Genomic DNA, 23,713 nt, shown 5'->3' on the forward strand with positions numbered 1-23,713 from the left:
ACCCATGATGAGACTTTGGTCTTTCACTAAAGAGAGAGAGTGTGTGAGAGAGAATACACTGTGCTCTGAAGCTATAGGCTAAGGGCACAGGTAACAAAAATGTGACGGGTTGAAGTGCACACACCAGAAGAGCAAGCAGGTGCAGAGGGGTTGGCCAGAGGCATGGGATCTTTCCACATATCGGTTGCTCCTTCATAGCTGACCCAAGCTAGCCGCCGCTAGACGTTGTTTGTTTTTGCAAAGAGTTGGCAAGGTGTCAGCCTTATACAGGGTGAAGAGCTTTTGCTGTGGGGGTGACATTTTTCAATTTTCTGCTATTGAAAAGGCAAAAAAAATGCAATTGAACCTCCCCAGATCTTTTGTCGCAATCAGACATTTCCCCACAGACATTTGCGTTTGGACAAAAAAACCCAGTTTTCACTGAAAAATGTTTTGAATCAGAAATTGTGACCAGTTCTTGCTGAGTCCCATTGCCTGGGCAGTGCGCTGGCAAAACTTGCTCTGCCGGAACTGTTCCTGTTCCCTGGCCTGTACCCGCTTAGCGGGCAAAAGGCTGCAGTTTCCAGGGCAATGAATCTAGAGTACGGTATCTTTTAAAGCCCAAGCAGACAAGGTTTTGCAAGAAATTAAATGGCTATTTATGGTGCTTATATAGCTCCCATCACCACAGCATCTCACAGTCTTTAATGTAATTCTCCTCTCCCCTAGGAGGCAGGGCAGAGCTATTATCCCCATTGTACAGATGGGGAACTGAGGCCCAGAGGGGCTACGGTCCAGATCCACAATGGGACACAAGCATTGCGTGTCACAGCACCTAACTTTTAGGTGCCCATGGAATGGAACGCGAAACTGTCTTATACTGTTCAGTCACTAGGTGGTGCTGTGTGTCCCATATAGTAGAACCTCGGAGTTATGAACCCCTCGGGAATGGAGGTTGTTCGTAACGCTGAACAAAACGTTCTGGTTCTTTCAAAAGTTCACAACTGAACATTGACTTACTACAGCTTTGAAACGTTACTGGGCAGAAGAGAAATGCTGCTTTTAACGATCTTAATTTAAATGAAACAAGCACAGACACAGTTTCCTCCCCCTGTCAAATCTTTTTTAAAAGACTTTCCTTTCTTTTTTAGTAGTTCATGTTTAACAGAGCACTGTATTGTCGTTGTTTTTTCTTTTATCTCTTGTGCACTTCCGGTTCCAAATGAGGTGTGTGGTGACTGGTCAGTTCATAACTCCGGTGTTCGTAACTCTGAGCTTCTACTGTACCTTATTTAAGCTAGGCTGAGCGCTACTGGGCAGATCATTAAATGGGGAAACGCCTGATCTAGCCAATGGGACATGCCGACGACAGGGAGGCGTGCTAAGCCCCGCGGTGGGCACCTAAGTCCAGGCTGCAGGGAGGCGCCTCGCTCTGTTGGTGACTGACGAACCAGGGGGAGATGGAATTTGGCCGCCAAAGTCACATATGGGAGCGGATCCGGGGGGACTGATCCAGGGGGTGCTCACAGTTGGGTTGCCAGAGTAGTGATTTTGTCTACACTCAGCACAGTAACATCTGGTATTGTAACTGCATGCACCTGTTGATTGAACTGGCTACTGCGACGTACTTTAGCAAAATGCCCAATCTTTTTGCAAGGCATCTGGTTTTCAATAGGAATGCCCGGTCGAAGAAGGATCCTGGTGGCTCTGGTCAGCACTGCTGACTGGGCCATTAAAAGTCCAGTCACTGATACAGGAGGGCTAAGGCAGGCTCCACTTGACTCCTGGAGGCGGTCGGCCCATCTCTCCGACTCCTAGGTGGAGGCACAGCCATAGGGGTTCTGCGCGCTGCCCTCACCCTGAGCACCAGCTCCGCAGCTCCCATTGGCTGGGAACCGGAGCCTGCGGATGAGGGCAGCACCTGCAGACGAGGGTGGTCCGCGGAGCTGCCTGGCCACGCCTCCGCCTAGGAGCTGAGGGAAATGCTGGCTGCTTCCAGGAGCTGCCTGAGGTAAGCGCTGCCCAGAGTCCGCACCCTGAACTCCCACCTGCATCCCAACCCCCTGGCCCAGTCCTGAGCCCCCTGCCCACATCCAAACTCCCTCCTATAGCCTGCACCCCCTCCTGCACCCAACCCCCCCTGCTCCAGCCCTGAGCCCACACCTTGCACCCTTCGTCGCCAGCCCCACTCCAGAGCCCGCCCCCCCAGCCGGAGCCTTCACTCTCTCCTGCACCCCAACCCCCTGCCCAGCCCGGTGAAAATGAGAGTGAGCGATGGAAGGAGGGGGGATGGAGTGAGCGGGGGATGGGGCCTCGGAGAAGGGGCGGGGTAGGGACGAGGCAAGGGAGTTCGGTTTTCTGCATTTGGAAAATTGGCAACCCTAGCTCAGAGGCCGCCTACCAAATCAAGCCCATCAGGCGAGTTCACCCGAAACAGCCGGGAAGAGGAGGCGGTGCCCCCTAACTGTTAGCCCAGTGACTAGGGCACTCACCTGGGACGGGAGAGACCCGTGGGGAGGAGATGGGGGCCCCTGACCACCGGAAAAAACACGCCCCCCCCGTACAAATCCCCCAACCCAAACAGATGTGGTGAGAGGGGGTAGGACCCGCACTGGGGGCAGCCCGATTTGGCGGAAGGGGTGGGTGTGGCGAACGCGCGCACACCACTAGGGCAGCTTAAACAAGTTGTATCTGCAGCAAAGCGAATGCATTTCAAGCGCGAATTCAGCGGCTATCACAGCAAAACTCCTTTTCTATGCAGGCTCCATTGTATCCTGCATTGCAGGCGCTGCGCTGTGCTGACGCTCGTATCCCAGGGAATGCGTTTCCTCTCTTTAAGTATGGCGTCATGCTTCCTTTATCTCCGCAGGCGTCAGCGTCATCTCCTTGGAAGCCAGCGCCTTTGCGGGGCAGTGACTGTTCATTTGCAGCGTTACCCACGGCATGCAGGGTGCTTGCTGAACCCTTCCGGACAGGTCCTGCTCCGGGGAGGAATTCTTCACACGCGCCCTAGTGTGTTGCCGCGGAAGAAGGGAGATGAAACCGGTTTCAGTGTCTGGCTCTGAGAGGACCCTGAACTCTGCCTGGCTCCATGTCTCTCTCTAGCCTATTTCCCGTGCGATGCCAGCCAGTGGGGTCCACGGGCAGCACCCTGCTGCCCCCTCCATCTTCCAAGCCTGGGCAAGAAAATGAGGAGGGCCGGGCACACACTTGGAAGCTACTCTTGCATCCTCGCTGCCAGACCAGAGACTAGTGTTGCCTAATGGATAGAGCACTGAACTGGGACTCAGGAGACCTGAGATCTCTGCCACTGGCCCGCTGGATAACCTCAGGCAAGTCACCGCTCCGTGCCTCAGTTTCCCCCATCTGTAAAATATGGATCTTGCTATTCACCTCCTTCGTGCAGCACACTGAGATTTCCGGGTATAATGCACTAGCCGAGAGCTGAGTGTTGTTATTTCACCCTGCAGCACGCACTTCGGGAGCAGGCAATCACGTAGAGCCCTGTTCCCCCGGACGGCTGATGAATACAAGTTCAAATACCTAACGACAGCCTGTTTCACTCACAATCTGGCATCCCTTGACAGTGACACACCATGACTTGCCCCTTGATGGTCTTAATTGCACCGGCGTAGCGGCAGCAGCAGACTCTGGGAGGAGCCCAGGGCTGCAAGGGAACAGAATCGCAGAGAGTGTCTCCCCTGGCTGTCACACCTTGCACCGTGTCTCAGGCCAAAGGCCCCGGCCAAATGGGGCAAGTCAAGCAATGCCCGGCCCATGCCATCTCTGGAGGGGCGTCTTGGCCTTTACATCACCACAGCAGAACTGCGGGCTTGTCCACCTCAAACTGAACAAAAGAGGGTTTAAAAAAAATAAACAAAGATGGAGATGAACCAAAATCATGGCCTTGGAGACCTCTTTGCTCTGGGGAAATTTGGGCCTTTTAGGTCAAAATTTGTGGCTGACGGGGCCCATCGTGAACAGTAAACCTCGTTACAAGCTGGGTTAAACCTTGTTATGAGTTGAGATGAAACCGGGATGAAACTGATGTGTGAACTCGCCCTTCACCTGCTCAATCTGCTTAACCAAGAGGTGAAGAGGTGACTTGTTCGCCATCTATAAGTACCTACACGGGAGCAAAACTTCGCTAACGGGCTCTTCAGTCTAGCAAACAAAGATCTAACCAGGGCCAATGGCTGGAAGTGGAAGACTAGACTCAGATACAGACTAAACTGGAAATAAGGTGTAAATATTTAACAGTGAGGATAATTAACATTGAAACCACGTACCAAAGGGCGTCGTAGATTCTCCATCACTTGCCTTTTTAAAGCAAGATTGGATGTTTTTCTAAAAGATCATCTCTAGTTCAAACAAGAATGAATTCAGGGAAGTCCTATGGCCTGTGTTATTTAGGGGTCAGACCAAATGATCACAATGGCCCCTTCTGGAATGATAATCTGTGAATCAACTTAATAGGAAAGGGGTTCTTGCAACAACCCTCCATCTAGGCCACAGCTGTTGCTGGCCTTAACAGAGCTGTTTGTTGCTTTTATTCCAAGGGGGCTGTTTTTAAACAGCCACCCCTAAAACAAGGCTCAGAGCAGGGTATTATTATTTCATCCTGCAGCACAGATTTGGGCCTGTCCAGAAACGAGCACCCTATAGGCGGAGGTTTGACTGGGTATTGTTCAGACTGGGGGCAGGGGGTCTGTGTGTGGGGAAGGGTCTGTTGAAAAGGCAGACAAGAGACTGGGACAGAGACTGAGAGTGGAGCAAGAGAGCCAAGCAGCCACCTGTCAGCAAGAGACACTTATGTCGGGGGTGCTGGCTAAAGGGGTTTGGAGGAAGAAACTGCTCCTTTTGGGTTTGGTTCCTCCTGCATGAGCAGGGGCTCTGCGCACCCCTTGTAAATAGACCCGACAGCACTGAAGAAAACCCCAGACTCCAGCCTCAATTTCTGCCCCCAGGTGGAACATCCCCAGGGTCGCTCGGGTCCCAAAGGGGGAGCGACTTGGCTCTGAAATCAAATTCCCGATTGCTTTGCAACCCCATCTCATTCACAGAGAGTGGGTGAGCGGCTCTGCCACAGGGCATGCTGGGGAAGGACGTGACCCCTTTGCGCAGGCCAGCTGCTGAAATCGTGCCCGCAGTTAGCCACCCTGGCCTGCCTGCATGACGCGAGGGACGCACCTACCCTGCGCCCAGTGGGACAAGGAAGGGGTTAAAATCAGAGTTAATGATATGACCCAAAGCTCCCCCATGATGGGGGGATGCACTGATAGGGTTTTGAAAATAAAGCTCAACTGATTTCCATTCCGGGGCCAGGGACGTGTGCCATGCGCCAGCATCTCGGGGCCTTTCCCTTAGGCCCGTTCCCACTCGGCCCTTGGGGTGGGGGAAGGGTCACGTCCCAGCAGTGGGATGGTGGGGACCAATTCCAACACAGCCTCTTCTTCTCTGCTGGGGACTCTCTAAGCCCTGCCCAGGGGTTCCCACGCACGATCCAACTCTCGGCCGAGGAGCCAGGAGGGGAATTTGCATAAGCCATTTTTTGATGGGAAAGTCGGGTTTTCAGCTCAGTGGAAATGTTCACAGAATGTGTGCGTTTTCCTTTAAAAAGTCTGTTCTTTTGTCAGAAAAATGGGGAAAAAAGCAAAAAAAAAGAATCCTTTGTTTTTGGTTGCTGAAAACTGAAGCATTTGGGGGTTTGTTTTTCAATGAAAATGCAGTATTTTCCATGGAGAAAGCCCCCCACGTCCCATTGCCTCACCAGCTGTATCTACCAGCAGCCCCAGGGAAAGGACCAGAGACAGGAGCAGAACCAGTCACAAAAATGAGCAGCATTTCAAAGTTCTTTCCCTTTCGCAGGCTTTGAAATGTTCATGATTTTGCAAAATTTTCCATGATATTTCCTCACTGGCATTTTGATCAAAATCATTTTTTATATGTTTTCCATTCATCAAAAGCCAGGGGTTCGATGAGAAAATGTGGTCTCCAGTAAATCAGAAACATCAGTAGTGATTTGGTCAAGAACCCCCCGCAAAACTCGCAGGGGTGGGGGGAGGGAAATGTCAATACAGGAAACGACCATGGTGACAAGTGATGTTTGTTTCTTAAAAATCTTTTTGGGCAAAGAATGTGGAGCGGCTCTCGGGGAGTGGCTGGAGCACAGCAGGCTGCGAGGGCGGCCGTAGATTCAGAGCCAGGAGACGATCCGGTGTGCTGTGTGGAGGGGGGAGCATTGGGGCAGGCTGTGGGGGAGACTGAGTGAGGGGGTGCTCCAAGGAGGAGCCCTGAAGCAGAAGCTTCCTTGGAATGATCACTTAGCGCTAGGTTGGTTGTTCTCTGCAATTGCAGCAAGTCAGACTCGGCCTTTCCCCAGGAGATTCCCTGCTGGTCCATCACCTGCTTTGCTATTCAGTCCCTTCCGGCTTTTCCCCGGTGCTTCCCCAGCCTTGAATTCCTTGTGCTGCTGGGGGTCCCATGCAGAGCTAGCTCCTTTCCCGGGGCTCTCTGCATCCCCAGCCCCTCCCAGACAGAGATTCTGCTGCACCGGTCCTTTCCCTTCCTCACACCCCATGTGGGATCTGGCCCATGGTTAGCTGCAGCGGAGAGGCACCTGTCTCAACACTCCCGAACGCTGGGGAAGATGCATATTTCACAGCAGAACTCTGGCAGTCTAAAACACAAGAGAGTGCATCGTTCTCAGAGCCACCAGACCATTCTTTCAAAATTGGTGGCCCCTTGGGGAGAGAAGGATACAATGTGGCTAGGGTCAGGGCATTCATGGCTTCCAGGCTTCGTGCTGCGGAGCGGGGAGCCCAGAAGCTCTAGGCACCCCCTTTTTAGCCAGGTCCTGGCTCCCAACTCTGCAGGGTGGAACCTGGAAGCACTGAGACCCTGGCTTAAGCCAGGACTCTCAGGGCTTCTCCCCAGTCCGTGCCGGGGAGCCTGCCAGCCCTGGAAGGCCCTGTGGTTGAGGTAGAGGACTGGGTGCCTAGAGATATGGGGACTGTTTCCAGCTCTGCTACAGGCCCTGTGTGACTTTGACCTTCTCCATTCCATGCCTCAGTTTCCTGACTGATAATTCCCACATTACCATACTAGTGACCTACACACTATGAAGGGCTTAAATGACAAAGGGAGGATCACGCTATATCTGCCTGGACAGGCTGTACTGAGGCTTTCTTGCTTTAAGATCCTTGGATAGAGAGTGCTGGTGACACAGAAGAGGCCTGGCCCTCTGCTGCCCTGCAGTGTGTCATCATTTACCCCAGTGCAAGGTGGGTGTGCAAACCACAACCGATCTGATTGTGTAAATGACAGCGCCAGGCGCAGGGAAGCGGAAAATCAGGCCCGAAGCATGCTGAGTGTGTTGCCAGCTGGATAAAGAGGCAGGCTGCGAGATTCACACGGGGTGGGACAGGCAGCCCACCTGTTAATTTTGTTCTCTTCTGAACCACTCAGGCAGGGCGCGGGATGCAATCCACAGCCTCACTTGCCACAGCGGCGGAGAGAGCGGATTGATTAATCTTCCCCAAGTCCTGATTGCTGCTTCGTTCCGCGATAGCTGAGCTGGGGGGGGGGTTGTTGTGTTTCTTCCCTCCCTGCCCAGCCCAACTCCACACGCTCGATTCCTGATAAATTGCATTTGACGTTTAATTTAAAGCCCGGGGTGCCGGAATCCGAAACAGCGCTGAAATAATGGTGATGAAGCACTGCGACAGCCTGGCGCGCGGCCATCCATTTGTCTAACTCCAGCGCTGAGCAGAAAGGCAGGGCGGGACAGGACGATCCTTCCCAGAACCCCACTTGAGTTTGTTTTCAGAAATGGGGGTGGGGAGGAAATCGTGGGGAAAAGAGCTGAGATGGTCATTTAACCTCAGTGCGGCTGACATTGCTAAGTTCCTCATCGCCAGCAGGGGGAGTGCTCCCTGCTGGAATTAAATGACCCCTTTGAGCCGTATCAGACTCACACACCACAGCGATGGGGGCACCAGTGAGAGAAGGCTGGGTGGGGTCCCGGCTGGGGTGAAATGCTCCCCTCCCTGGGAACGTCCCCAGTACAGGGGTGATAGGCGGCACCCCGCTGCCCTCCCGAGCATACCTGGGCAGAGTGGGAGGGGTTGTGGTGGGGGGGAAGGGGGACATTGCTAGGGGAGGGCGAGTGGCTGGAGGGCTTTGCAGTCTGGCTATTATTATTTACGCCTTGTATTTCTCTAGTGCCGAGAGCTCCAGTCATAGGGCAGGGCCCCATTGTCGCTGTACAAACAGAACAAACAGACGGTCCGTGGGCCTTGCGGGAGCAGCCCTGGGGCGGGTCTGTCTTATTCAAAGGGCCTCGCTTGACATCGGGTTCAGCTCGGATTCCTGACGGTGCGACAGTGAGGTAAAGCTAGCGTACGGTAGTGAACTCACCAACCACGGCGCCACCGGGGGTCAGAGTGCGGTGCTGCAAGGGGTCCTCGTCCCTGGCACCTCCTGCTGGTCACCTGTCCCTCCCCGGGTCTTCCGGGGCTCAGCCTCCAGCCAACTCTCCTATAATCCCTCCCCCTCCTGGGGTAACAAAAAGGTCCAAGTAAACAGCCACAGAAGAATTCTTCTGCCCCTCTTGGGCTCCGCTGAAGTGCTCTTAGCTGGCCCTACTTCAGGGCGTCCCCTGCAGGGGCCTAACCTGCTGCTGGAGAGCTCCCCCTCTCTTACTGCCTGTCTTAGCCGGTTTCCTCCACTGCCTCCTTGCCCCAGGGACTCTGGCAGCTTCCCCTAGGGCTCCTGCTAGCCCCTAGCTCAGGGCTGTGGGTTCCTTCTCCAGGCCCTTGCCAGGGAGAGGCAATTCTCTTACTCCCTCTCTCCTGAGTCTGCTCCCCCTGCTGAACAGCCTCAGCTCCTTACAAGGCCAAGGTGCCCGGGGGGGTGTCTACACCCAGCACTCTGGGACCTGGCCTTGTGCACTTGGGGTTTCCAAGCCCGCTCTTGAGCATCCACACTGCTTTGTAAACCCGGCGTTACAATTGCTGAACCTGCCACGCGAATGTGTCCATAGTGCCAGGGGCGGCTCTATGTTTTCTGTCAGGCCTGCGGGCGGTCCGCTGGGGACAAGAAGTCGGCAGCATTTCTGTGGGTGATCTGCCGGTCCCGCGCCTTCGGCGTACCCGCCGCCTAATTACTGCCAAGGCCGCGGGACCAGTGGACCTCCCGCAGGCATGCCGCCGAAGGCTCCCTGACTGCCGCCCTCACGGTGACCAGCAGGCCACCCCGCACGGCTTGCCACCCCAGGGACGCGCTGCATAGTGCTCTACACAGACCTTCTGACTCGGGGCTGTGGCTTGGGCTGTGTCCACACTGCAAAGTGACAGGGCTTGGCCTGAGTCTCAGCGGGACCTGGGCTCTGACCATGCCTCCCACCCCCAGCAGAGTCCGGGGGCCTGAGTCCAGAGAGGTTCCTGGCCTGAGTCAGGCTGATTTCTGTATGGATGGAGGGGGCGGTTGGGCTCAAAGCTGAGTCTAAACCTGTGTTTACATTACAGTGCCTTGTAGATCCCCCTGTGGTCCTTAGCTAGCTCCGGCCAGGAGGCCATTAATTAATCTCTCCTCAGCCGCAAAGCATGACTCAAACTGGGGTTCCCCCCTTTTCTAGGCAGCGACGGGGGTTCACTGCAGCACAGTCACCTTCCCCCAGCAGGCCCCTCCTGAGGGCTAAGCACAGAATCTGGCACAGAGACAGACTGAGCTGAAATAAGTAGATGGCTCAAGGAGCATCCCCTAAAACAGAGCCCCCCGGTACTTTCCTTCGTGGCTAATTAGAACCTCTCCCCGAGCGGTTTGCTCCCTGTTGCAGAGCAATGCGTGGTCCAGTTAGCTCTGTCTGCACAGGGATCAGCGCGCGTGAATGGGCCTTCCCCCTGCCTCACTGGGATGGGAAGATGCCCTCAAAGCAGGTGGGTTCCCTTCGTGCAGCGCTTCCCACCCCATCGCTATGGGATTCCCATTAACATTATGCCCCTCCCCTGGAAGCACCTCGGCTGCTCGGCCCAGTGGCCGCAGGAGGTGGGGGACCAGGTCTCCTGGGCAGTGAATGGGGGAGCATGAGATTTGGGGGTGGGGTGCCCAGACAGCCAGGAGGTGAGAGTGAGGAACCTGGTGAGGTCACAGCCCCGCACCCTTCACCTGCCTCCCCACCCTATTGTGGGGTTGGATCCTGTAGCTTGAGGGCCTGCAACCTCTCTGTCAATGGAGGGTGGGGGGGCCGCTGCACCCCGCCTCCCAGCACGCACTGCCATGCCCAGTCCCACCCATAGAATCATAGACTTTAAGGTCAGAAGGGACCATTATGATCATCTAGTCTGACCTCCTGCACAACGCAGGCCAAAGAATCTTACCCACCCACTCCTGTATCAAACTTGTGTCTCAGCCATTGAAGTCCTCAAAACATGGTTTAAAGACCTCAAGGTGCAGAGAATCTTGCAGCAAGTGACCCATGCCCCACGCTGCAGAGGAAGGCAAACCCCCCCCCAGGGCCTTCCTGACCCCAAATATGGCAATCAGCTAAACCCTGAGCATGTGGGCAAGACTCACCAGCCAGACACCCAGGAAAGAATTCTCTGTAGTAACTCAGATCCCACCCCATCTAATAGCCCATCACAGGCCATTGGGCATATTTACCGCTAATAGTCAGGCCAATTAATTGCCAAAATTCGTGTATAACAAAGGTTAACAAACAAACAGACCTGTCTTCAGTCAATACCTGGCCCCAGACTTCAGGGATCCCCTGGGCCCCTGGCCCCACTTGCTCCAGGGACTCCACTCCAGTGTGGCATCTCCTCCCCAGGTTTCAGCCTGTTCCAGTCCTTCCTCCTCAGTTCCCTCCTAGCAGCCCTTCACGGGCCCAGGGGCAGCCCAGTCCCTTTCATTAGTTGGGTCGGGCTCCCCTGCTGCAGTGCAGGGCACAGTTCTGTCTGTCCACAGAGACCAGCCACCCTGTGACACTGCCCCAAACCCCTCTCCAGATCCTCCTCCTCTTTGGGCCTCCATTTGGGATGGGAGAGGCAGTAGCCAAGGCAGGTGGCTCCGAGACGAGGGGCTGGCAGAACCTGGAGGGAAAGGGCAGGTGGCTGCCTGATGAAGAGGGCAGTTTGGGACCCCCGGTGTAAGATTTTGGGGCAGCCCTTCTGGATTCATCTCCAGAGCTGTGGAACAACCAAAGGAGAGGCTGCCTCCAGTGACTCCCGCCTCGGCTTTGTGCTGAGCCCAGTGCCTGCTGGGCAGGACTTCAGGAGTATGGTCAGGGCTGAGTGGATCTCCACTCCGTGCAGACATGATCAAAAAACTCCACATCTTTTACCTCACTTAACCCTTAGCCTGGGATGCAACCTCCACAAGGCAATAGAGATAAGTGGGGAATTAGGGAAGGGAATCCTAGGGTGACTTGGCAACTGAATGCTCCCTGATAACTATCCAGAAATATTGGGGACCCTCAAACTGGCTGATATCCTGGAACTCCTTAATCCCCTAACTCTGGAACCGATGAAAGGAAATAGATTTTATACACGATGCATAAACTGTGGAACTCATCACCACAGTAAAATGTTCAGGCCAGGAATTTAGCAAGATTCCAAAAGGAACTGGATATTGATAAGGATGCCAAGAATATCCAGAGTATTAATTCATAACCAAAGTGTTGGAAGAGAGATTAAATCTCGTGTTTCAAGGTTTAAGAAGATCTCTCTCTGTTAGAGACCAGGATGAAACCGGAGTGCGTGTGTTTGTGTGTGGTGTAGGGGGCAGATTATTCCACACCTGTTTGTTGCAGAGTTCTTACACTTTCCTCTGAAGCGGCTGGCCACTGTCAGAGACAGGATACTGTGTTGGGTGGCGCGTGGATCTGATCTAGTCGGGTAATTCCTCCGTTCCGAACGAACAGCACTGCCGAAATATCAGCAGGAGGCAGATTCTGCCCAGAGCAGAGTCAGTGCAAAATACGCAGCTCTGAGGGTGCTCGTTCCATGCAGGCACATCACATCCCGGGGGAAAGCTGGCTGGAGGTTAACATGGGTTAGAATCATGCTGTTAGTAGCACTGGCTGTATAATTCACGCCTCCATCGTGCATGGTACCCATGTTCTTGATGATTGAGCCATCAATTACTTCTGCTAATTAGGGGAGACAGCTCCTCGCTTCTAACTGATGGCCCAGATTAGGGGAGAGCAGGCTCTGAGCTGGTTATGCGTGGAGTTAACGGATAATAATTCTGCGGTTGCTAGATTATTTGCCACTTTCAAAAGCAACTCTGAAATAATTCAGTGTTATCTTCCCAAAGCACTTTACAAAGGAGGGCCAGGATCAGTATCTGCCTTGTATAGCTGGGGAAACTGAGGCACGGACGAGGCAGTGACTTGACAAGTAAGTCAGTGGCAGAGCTAGATGGATAGTTCAGATCTCTAGAGTCCCGGCTTGGTGCTCTTCCCATCGGACCATGCTGCCTTCCTAGAACATGTATAGTTACATCACGTAAACACACAAATGGAAGAATCCGGGCAAGTTCAAAGCCACCAGATGGTCACCAGTGATACCAGATTTGTGTCTTCCTGGGATCTCTTGCTTACCTCTGTATTACACACCACAACCACTTACGCCTTCGCAGTGACCTTGGGGATGGAACTTGGGACTTTCTGCTCCAGCTAAAGAAGAGTCTACCTCCTGCCAGTAGAGGGCGCTAGTGACCCATACACACTGCCTTGTTCATTACAATTAGCAAAGGTAAAGCTATAAGGAGTCTCCCATATTTTTTACTTGAACATTTGTAACTGCGCCTATGTAGACGTATGGAAGAAAACTCTATGGTCAACTTTGCTTGGGCAAATATTAGTGGTTTTGAGGGGTTGCTCCCAAAATTACCTTTAAAATATGCTAATGTACAATTTGTATGTAACTGTGGGTCTAAGTGCGTTTCTAGAGCTGGCTAGAAAATCGTTTTATATTTGCCATGAAAAAATTTCAAATAGTTTGCCGTTTTCCCCCAATTAAACAAAACCAAAAAAGTTTACTTTTTATTGGGGCTGTCAAGCGATTAAAAAAATTAATCGTGATTAATTGTGCTGCTAAACAAAATAATAGAATATCATTTATTTAAATATGTTTGGATGTTTTCTACATTTTCAAATATATTGATTTCAATTACGACACAGAATATAAAGTGTACGGTGCTTACTTTACATTTATTTTTGATTACAAGTATTTGCATTGTAAAAAAACAAAAGAAATAGTATTTTTCAATTCACATCATACAAGTACTGTCGTGCAATCTCTTTATCATGCAAGTTGAACTTACAAATGTAGAATTATGTACAAAAAACCCCAGCATTCAAAAATAAAACAATGTAAAACTTTAGAGCCTACAAGTCCAATCAGTCCTACTTCTTGTTCAACCAATTGCTCAGATAAATAAGTTTGTTCATATTTTCAGAAGATAATGCTACCTGCTTCCTGTTTACAATGTCGCCTAAAAGTGAGAACAGGCAGTCGCATGGCACTGTTATAGCCGGCGTCACAAGATATTTACATGCCAGATGCACTAAAAATTCATGTGTCCCTTGATGCTTCAATGACCATTCCAGAGGACATGTGTCCATGCTGATAACTGGTTCTGCTTGATAACCATTCAAAGCAGTGTGGACCGACGCATGTTCATTTTAATCATCTGAGTCAGAGGCCAGCAGCAGACGGTTGATTTTCTTTTTTGGTGGTTTGGGTTCTGTAGTTTCTGCATCAGAGTGTTGTTCTTTTGAGACTTCTGAAAGCATGCTCCACACCTCGTCCCTCTCAGATTTTGGAAGACACTTCAGATTCTTAAACCTTGGGTCAAGTGCTATAGCTATTTTTAGAAATCTCACATTAGTACCTTCTGTGCATTTTGTCAAATTTGCAGTGAAAGTGTTCTTAAAACGAACATGTGCTGGGGTCATCATCCAAGACTGCTATAACATGAAATATATGAGAGAATGCGGGTAAAACAGGGCAGGAGACATACATTTCACCCCCCAAGGAGTTCAGTCACAAATTTAATTAATGCATAATTTTTTCAATGACTGTCATTAGCATGGACGCATGTCCTCTGGAACGATGGATAAAGCATGTAGAAGCATATGAATCTTTAGTGCATCTGGCACGTAAATACCTTGCGATGCCAGATACAACAGTGCCATGCAACCGCCTGTTCTCACTTTCTGATGACATTGTAAATAAGAAGCGGTCAGCATTATCTCCTGTAAATGTAAACAAACTTGTTTCTTTTAGCAATTGGCTGAACAAGAAGTAGGACTGAGTGGACCTATAGGCGCTGAAGTTTTACATTGTTTTGTTTTTGAGTGCAGTTATCTAACCAAAAAAATGACATTTGTAAGTTGCACTTTCATGATAAAGAGATTGCACTACAGTACTTGTATGAGGTGAATTGAAAAATACAATTTCTTTTGTTTTTTACAGTGCAAATATTTGTAATCAAAAGTAATATCAAGTGAGCACTGTACACTTTGTATTCTGTGTTGTAATTGAAATCAATATATTTGAAAATGTAGAAAAACATCCAAAAATATTTAATACATTTCAGTTGGTATTCTATTGTTTAACAGTGCGATTAATCATGATTATTTTTTTTAATTGCAATTAATTGTTTTGAATTAATCGCATGACTTAATTGCGATTAATCGACAGCCCTGCTTTTTATTTTTTCTATTGCTTTCCCTTTTAAACAGTGTTCTTCAACTGGAAAAGGAAGAGAAAAGGGAGGGAAATAATAACAACCCCCCCAAAAATATTGTGGGGGAGGGGTTGGCAAAAAAATTGGAAAATCTCAGCCAAAACAAACGAAGACACATTTTTTGTTACAAAACAAAACAAAAGAAAAGTTTAAATGAAAAAAATGTTAACCAGCTGGATCAGTGCCCATCATTTGCTTCAAATCTTGTATTTTAAAAAATAATAATAGCTACATCAACAATAAAGATACAAACACTCAGGCAAAAAAAGATGTATTTTTCTTCTAAATGTGTTGGGGATGGGAGCAAGGTTTGTAATGGAACCATAATTATCTCTTCCTCTGCTGTGAGAGCCATAGTATAATTAAGAATATTTCTCATTTAAATATCATGTTTCAATTAAGGATCTCAGATCACTTTATGAACATTTATTACCACAATCCAGGGAAGTAGGCACTAATATCCCCATTTTACAGATGGGGAAACTGAAGCACAAATCGAGCCTGATTCTGGTCTCACACCAGTTTTATACTAAATCTGTTGACTTTGGTGGCTCCTGATGGTGTAAATGAAAGGAGAATGATCAAGTTTGAAATAATTTGCCCGGTATTGTGATGTATTGAAAACTGTGTTAAAATTGCAAACTGTCACTTTAAATTTCAGGGGTCTTTTCTGCTTCCAGGCTAGGGGTCTCTGTAGGGAAGCGTGCAATCTGGGGCTAGCAGCAGTCAGCCTAGAGAAAGGTCGGGGGAGTTGTGCCTTTCTGTTTTAGGGAGCAGCCTGTTTTGTCTCTCTGTTTTGGGTTCGTGTGCTAAGAAATAAAGTCAAGTTACATTGCAACATTCCAAAAGGAATATGTGTGTTTTTATCTAACTTCTCTGTGTGTGGGACATGAATAAAGCAAGGGGCATACAGCAGGAACAGAATCCAGGGGACCGGCCCTCAATCCTCTGATGTGACCAGTAGGGCTTCATGTAAATATAACACCACGTCATTATGAAATACATCCTTGTACATTTCCATACGTGTTAATTGTGCTTGTCTCCTTTGCTATGGTCCCACAGTGTGGTCTGGTGCCGAACGTGGCCTCTGGAAATGGAACTGGGAACTCTGGAGGTAAGTGACAAATGAACAAAGAGCGAGCCTGCCAAACCTCCTCTCTCCTCCCAATCGGTTTTGAGTGTATTGCAGGCAATTTGTGAGCTACCGCTGAGTGACTGATGGCAGCTGTATTTTCAGTAGCAGCACTCAGCATGCCTCTACAGTCTGGCCTTGCAACTGAAGTCCTTTGCAAACAATAATTAATTAAACCTCTGAGTCTTACTGAAAGGTTTTGAACACACCCAGGACCCAGCGGGCAGGAAGTGACGAATACCGTAAAAGCAACTGCAGTGGGAACGCAGGGAGGCAGAATATCATTCCTGGAGCTGGAATTTTCCAGGACAGTTCTGCAACAACCCCAAGTAAGCAGGACCTTTTTTTTGTATCTCATCTGGACGAGCTGCACCTCTCCTTGCTCTATACAGGGACATTGGTTCATTACTGACTCAGAGGAGGAAAAGTAACCCACACTGAGGTGTCAGCTGCACACAGTGTGTCTTGGTGGTCTTCCACCCATGGGATTGCAGAGCCCTATATTGCTCAGGTTATGAGAGCATGCGAACATATAGCGCAACTAGGCTACAGCACTTCGGGTGCTTGTTTCATCTCTGCTCTGCTCTGCATGGCAGGGCTGCTATTACAGTATAGCCAAGACCTTCTGATCAGGATCTGGGTCGCTTTGCGTTAGGCACTGTACAAACACACAGGAAGACACGTCACCATCTTGATTAATTTCATACCCTGCTTTAATTCCATGAATGAAGCTTCCCCTGAAGTTTGGAACTACAGGAGATTTCAAATAATATTCCCCAGCGTGGCTAAGCTATTTTGTTAGAGAGAGGGGCACTGTCAAAATAAAACTCCTGCACACAACACCTTGTGAAGAGTTAAAATGGCAAACACAGACCCGATACTTCTGAAAATCCCTTTTCGTTTTGCTTGTGGAACATTAATTCTGGGTTTTGTTTTTTACTTCAAATAATTTCTTAATTAAAAATGAATACTTCACCTGGGACTTAATCATTTAAACGTAACCCGGAACTCAGAATGGAATCGTCGTCAAGCATTTGGATTTTCTTTCTATAATGATGATGTTCTAACAAGGATTTTGTCCTAATATATAAGAACATAAGAATGGCCAGACTGGATCAGACCAAAGGTCCATCTAGCCCAGTATTCTGTCTTCTGACAGTGGCCAATGCCAGGTGCCCCAGAGGGAATGAACAGAACAGGTAATCAACAAGTGATCCATCCCCATTCCCAGCTTTTGGGAAACAGAGGCAAGGGACACCATCCCTGCCCATCCTGGCTAATAGCCACTGATGGACCTATCCATAAGAACATAAGAATGGCCATACTGGGTCAGACCAAGGGTCCATCCAGCCCAGCATCCTGTCTGCTGACAGTGGCCAATGCCAGGTGCCCCAGAGGGAGTGAACCTAACAGGCAATGATCAAGTGATCTCTCTCCTGCCATCCATCTCCATCCTCTGACAAACAGAGGCTAGGGACACCATTCCTTACCCAGCCTGGCTAATAGCCATTAAGGGACTTAACCTCCATGAATTTATCTAGTTGTCTTTTAAACCCTGTTATAGTCCTAGCCTTCACAACCTCCTCAGGCAAGGAAGTGGGCTGTAGCCCACAAAAGCTTATGCTCTAATAAATTTGTTAGTCTCTAAGGTGCCACAAGTACTCCTGTTCTTCTTTTTGCGGATACAGACTAACACGGCTGCTACTCTGAAACAGGTTGACTGTGCATTGTATGAAAAAATACTTCCTTTTGTTTGGTTTAAACCTGCTGTCTATTAATTGCATTTGGTGACCCCTAGTGTTCTGAGAAGGAGTAAATAACACTTCCTTATTCACTTTCTCCACACCAGTCATGATTTTATAGACCTCAATCATATTCATAGATTCATAGATTATAGGACTGGAAGGGACCTCGAGAGGTCATCGAGTCCAGTCCCCTGCCCGCATGGCAGGACCAAATACTGTCTAGACCATCCCTGATAGACATTTATCTAACCTACTCTTAAATATCTCCAGAGACGGAGATTCCACAACCTCCCTAGGCAATTTGTTCCAGTGTTTAACCACCCTGACAGTTAGGAACTTTTTCCTAATGTCCAACCTAGACCTCCCTTGCTGCAGTTTAAACCCATTGTTCCTGGTTCTATCCTTAGAGGCTAAGGTGAACAAGTTCTCTCCCTCCTCCTCATGACACCCTTTTAGATACCTGAAAACTGCTATCATGTCCCCTCTCAGTCTTCTCTTTTCCAAACTAAACAAACCCAGTTCTTTCAGCCTTCCTTCATAGGTCATGTTCTCAAGACCTTTAATCATTCTTGTTGCTCTTCTTTGGACCCTTTCCAATTTCTCGACATCTTTTTTAAAATGCGGTGCCCAGAACTGGACACAATACTCCAGCTGAGGCCTAACCAGAGCAGAGTAGAGCGGAAGAATGACTTCTCGTGTCTTGCTCACAACACACCTGTTAATGCATCCCAGAATCATGTTTGCTTTTTTTGCAACAGCATCACACTGTTGACTCATATTTAGCTTGTGGTCCACTATAACCCCTAGATCCCTTTCTGCCGTACTCCTTCCTAGACAGTCTTTTCCCATTCTGTATGTGTGAAACTGATTTTTCCTTCCTAAGTGGAGCACTTTGCATTTGTCTTTATTAAACTTCATCCTGTTTAACACAGACCATTTCTCCAATTTGTCCAGATCATTTTGAATTATGACCCTGTCCTCCAAAGTAGTTGCAATCCCTCCCAGTTTGGTATCATCCGCAAACTTAATAAGCGTACTTTCTATGCCAATATCTAAGTCGTTGATGAAGATATTGAACAGAGCCGGTCCCAAAACAGACCCCTGCGGAACCCCACTCGTTACGCCTTTCCAGCAGGATTGGGAACCATTAATAACAACTCTCTGAGTACGGTTATCCAGCCAGTTATGCACCCACCTTATAGTAGCCCCATCTAATTTGTATTTGCCTAGTTTATCGATAAGAATATCATGCGAGACCGTATCAAATGCCTTACTAAAGTCTAGGTATACCACATCCACCGCTAGGTATACCATATCTCCTCTTAGCTGTCTCTTTTACAAGCTGAAAAGTCCCAGTCTTTTTAATCTCTCCTCATACAGCAGCCGTTCCATATCCCTAATAATTTTTGTTGCCCTTTTCTCAGGGCTGGCTCTGGCTTTTTTGCCGCCCTAGGTAAAAAAGCCACCCGCCGCCCTCCCCACTCCCCAGCGTGGCAGGGGAGGGCGCCGAGCCCGGCCGCGGGCCCGAAATCCCCGACCGGCCAGAGCGCCGGGAGGAGGGCAGAGAGCCCCCGGCGGCCAGAGCACCGCGGGGAGGGCGGCGAGCCCAGTTGCGGCCCCGCTCTCGGGCGGAGCGCCCCGCTGCGCCGCCCCCCTCCAGGCGCTGCCCCAAGCACATGCTTGCTGGGCTGGTGCCTGGAGCCGGCCCTGCCTTTTCTGAACCTTTTTCAATTCCAATATATATTTTTTGAGATGGGTCGATCACATCTGCGTGCAGTATTCAAGATGTGGGCGTACCATGGATTTATATAGAGGCAATATGATAGTTTCTGTCTTATCTATCCCTTTCTTAGTGATTCCCAACATTCTGTTTGCTTTTCTGACAGCCACTGCACATTGAGTGGCTATAGATATGGCGTTGCAATCTTAGCTCTTGTAAGTAAGTTTTTTGTCTGGGAATTTTCTTAGTTCCCTTCCTCCCCCTTCCAAAACAGTGTTTGTACAGCACTTAATACAATAGCATCCTAGCCCCAGATCCTCAAAGCTATTTAGGTTCCTAATTTCCATTGACATTTATTATGTAACCCTTCTGCCAGTCAGCGTTGAACAAGGGCCGGGTTCAATATCTAGGGTTCAATATCAATACAATGCAAAACCGACTCGAGCCCCCACCCAGTGACCTGGGACAATTACACACCACCGCCTGGGCGCCTTTAAGAGGCAATACTTCTCCTCTTGCTAGCACAGTGTCTGAGTGTAGCAAAAAATTTTTTAAAAAGGAGGGGAGTAACTCAGCATTAATTTGGGAAAACACCACAACTAGGTTCATAAACATAAACGCTGAGCAAAAGACCCACCCCCAAGTAAGTTGGGTAGTGTCCTTTCCTCCTCAGGTTCTTAAGACCGGCAACCCCAAAGTCCCTTTAACATGCCCATCCCTTCTCTGCACCCCACTCACAGCTGCTGTCCTTGGTCAGTGCAGCCCCAGAGTCCAGAGGTTCATCTGCAGAGTTCACTTCCCATCCTGGGTGGAAGCAGGGGTAAGGAGGCACCTTACACGCTGCACTGCTCAGGCACTCACTTGCCACCCCACCAGCCAATTTCTGCACCTCTCTGTGGGGCTCTGCTCTGGCCCTCTCTGCCAGCCACCCTGCTGGCTGCTTGCCACACCTCTCTGCTAGCCAGCCGCCCACTCACCAAGAAGTCTTTGGGGCCCACCACTTAACACAGCTCAGTTTTAAGCAGAACCCCAATAAATATCTATCCCCACCCTCTCTCTATTTATTGGGCTTTGGAACCCATGTCCCCTGCCTCGCGAGTGCCATTCAGTTGAGGGTGAGTCCCTCCATCGGGGTATGCCAGGTACAGTTCTGCTGCCCTTGATTCACACAACAAAGATAGCAACCCTTTAATAGTCCTGCCCCAATAACAAGGAGAGTGGGGATCCAGCACGAGCCACAAGTGATCATTTGGGCAAGAAATTCCATCATGCTGAGTATCAAGGCAGGGTGGGTGTGCCCATGCAAACGAGATCAACTCCTTAAGTCCTTTTCCACAGCTCACCACTAGATGTCAGGGGGGAGCTCATTCAGACTTTGCTTACATTTATTATTGTAACCATCCTCTGCTATGCATGCGCTTATTTCTTATTACTATTATTAATGAGTCACTATATTTTGGAGAAAAGAGCTAGAGAAAAGGCCAGGTCAAACTCCCTGCAATTAGTTAAACTCTGCAGGAATTTGTGTTTGTTCATGAAGCTTTCAGCTGTAGACATCCAACATCCTGGTTAGAGCTGGGGGAGTAAATGATTTTTTGGATCATTGACAACTCTGAAAAGTTGGGGGGCGAGGAATTGTTTCAGATCAGACTGAAAACAAATTAAAAAAAAATTTGGCCAATCAAAAAGTTTTTAAAAAAACTGTTTAAATTCTGAGCATTGTAAAATATTTTTGAATTTTTAAAAAAATGATATTTAAGGAAATTTCCAAACAAAAAGTCATTTTGAGCCAAAATAGCCAAACATTTTGTTATGAAAATGTTAAAATGAAATGTTTTGATTTTTTCTCCTGCAAGGAACAATTCACAAAATGCTTTGGCATTGTTGAATCTTCATTTTTCACCAGAAAAAAAGTTTCAGTTGAAAAATATCTCCCAGCTGTAATTCTGAGTCAGACACTTGCATAGCCAAGCGTTCACCCGGCAAAGCATTCAAGCATGTGACTTTATGGGGCTAGTTTTAACGCTGATTTTCATGGGGCTATTCAATGTGCTTAAAGCTAAGCACGTGTGCACGTGATTTGCAGATCGGGTCCATGTCCTTAGAGCGCCTTAAGTAGTCATTTCTCAAATGTGTTGTGAATGCAGCTCTGGGAGTTGCCAGCACTGATTTCTGGGGAAGCTGCTGTTTGTTTCGCGAGGGGGAATGATTCAAATGTGAATTGTACAGGGAGAAAATTACCTTCGCTGGCACTTGAGGAGGAAATTCTATAGATTGGCGAGGGCAGCTCGGCATTCCAGGCCGTGATTACCAGCCTCTTTGTGGTCACTTTAAAAAAAACCACTCAGTTACATGGGACAAAAAGATGGATGAGTCCTTGGTTAAAAGCCCATGTCTATATTAATGCTATGGAACTACAGTCAGGGGTCGTCCATTGTTGTAGTTAATCCACCTTTCTGAGCGGCGGTAGCTAAGTCGATGGATAAATTCTTCCTTTAGCCTCGCCGTGTCTACATCGTGGGTTAGGTTGACCTAACTGTGCCGCTCGCGGTTTGACATTTTTCACAGCCCTCAGCAACATAGTTGAACCAATCTAATCTTAAAGTGTTGATCAGATCTCAGACTCAGCAGTGCGAGAATGCAGCATTTTCTTAAAGGAAAAAAAAAAAGCAAAAAAACCACCACTTTTTAATCAATTCAACTGCACAAAAAATGAAAATACACAAAACCAAAACAGCCATTGGATGAAACTTCTCTGACTTTTATAATTACAGAATAGAAAACAAATCCCCATTTCACATTACAAATATGGTCTTATAAAAACAAACCAACTCAAAAAAGATCTCAAAGCACCAGTGCCTATATCCTTCAAGTTTAAAAAGAGGGGGGAGGGCAGGAAGGGGGGGTTAGGAAGTGGAATTTCTTTCTACCAAATTTTAAATAACAGGTTTTTTTCTTTCTTGAATAAATACCCACACAGGTGACAATCCAGGAGGAGGATCGGTGCTTTTCTTTTACAAGTCTACACTGAAACCTGGAATTATATTTCATCCAGGCTTTAGTTTGTTTCTTAAGCAGGGAATAGAAGCGCAGACCTTGTCCGTGCAGTTTACCCAAGTCTACAGGGCTTTTTGTGTTAGATCTTGGTGCAGTCTTTATCTTCTGTCAGCAACTCCACCGTGTGAGATAACCAGTTTGCATCCCCTTCTGCACTGGATGGACCGGCCAGTCCTCAAAGGAGCTTCCATCTGGGGGAGAAGAGAAAGGGCGCACTCCCTGTCTCAGGCCCAGATTGGTAGCAGCAGCTAAGCAAAACTCTAAACTAAAGCTGAACTCGAAGCACGTTAGTTTCCTCGTTGACATCTATGGGGCGTAAGGGTGAGCATGCACCTAAGACCACAACTCAGCACGTGTTTCACTCTCATGGTGTGCTTCAATGGGACGTGCGTGAAGTGAAGTGTGTGATTAGGGATGCTTCCCTCAATGGAACAGACGTGCCAGAGCATCAAAGCTATTTAGGTGCCTGTCTCCCATTAAAACCAATGGGAGTTAGGCACTTAAAGACCTCTGAGGAGCTTGGCTTAAGTGCTCTTGACAGGTAACTCAGGATAGGGTGGGGAGCAGGTTGAAATTAATAAATCTAAAGCGCTACAGAAAGGCCAGTGGGGCTGAGATGTGGTCATTGCTGCCCCTGCTGGCTCGGTGGGAGACTCGTCCAGAGGCTTCCCATCGCGTTCGGAGCATCGCTGGCTTGGCTGACTTCCCCAGGGTCAGCGGGGAGGTGGGATCTCACCCACAGAGCCAGTCACTACTTCTTTTCTTTTTTTTTTTTCTTTAGAAAACAGCTGTTTTGACTCAAAATTGTTGCCTGAAAGGTTTTAAACTTCCCGGGGTAGGAGCAGCCAGTTCCCTGCCTTGCCGGGGAAGGGGGAGCGGGAAGCGGTGAAGGCCCAAGGAGAGGTCCTGTGGCTTGTGACACAGGCCAGGACTTAGAGAGACCCTGTGCGGTGACACGTGGCAGCACAGGCTGGGAGCCAGAGCGAACCGCAGAGTCTGGCTGTGTCCAGCCGCCTCACTGTTTGCTACTGCCAAGGCCTCTTTTTCTCCAGCAAGATATTGTCCCAGCCCGGCTGTCTGCTCCCGCCATGCCCTGACACTGCCACGCCCATTCCATGCCCCCTGCACTAAGCACCCGGGCCCAGATCCTCCAAGGTCGATGGGTGTTCAGAAGTAGGCCCTCCCTCCCCATCTAGCTTCAGGTGCCCCCCACCCTCTGCGGCGCAATAACCCGGACACAGTGATCAGCGCCCGCTGGAGGGGACGGACGCGACTCTAGGGGAACCACGTTGTGCCGTTGCTGAGAGCCTGGGACCAGGCGGCTCA

The sequence above is a fragment of the Trachemys scripta genome, chromosome 20, assembly GCF_013100865.1.
Source record: "Trachemys scripta elegans isolate TJP31775 chromosome 20, CAS_Tse_1.0, whole genome shotgun sequence".
Lineage (NCBI taxonomy): Eukaryota > Metazoa > Chordata > Testudines > Emydidae > Trachemys > Trachemys scripta.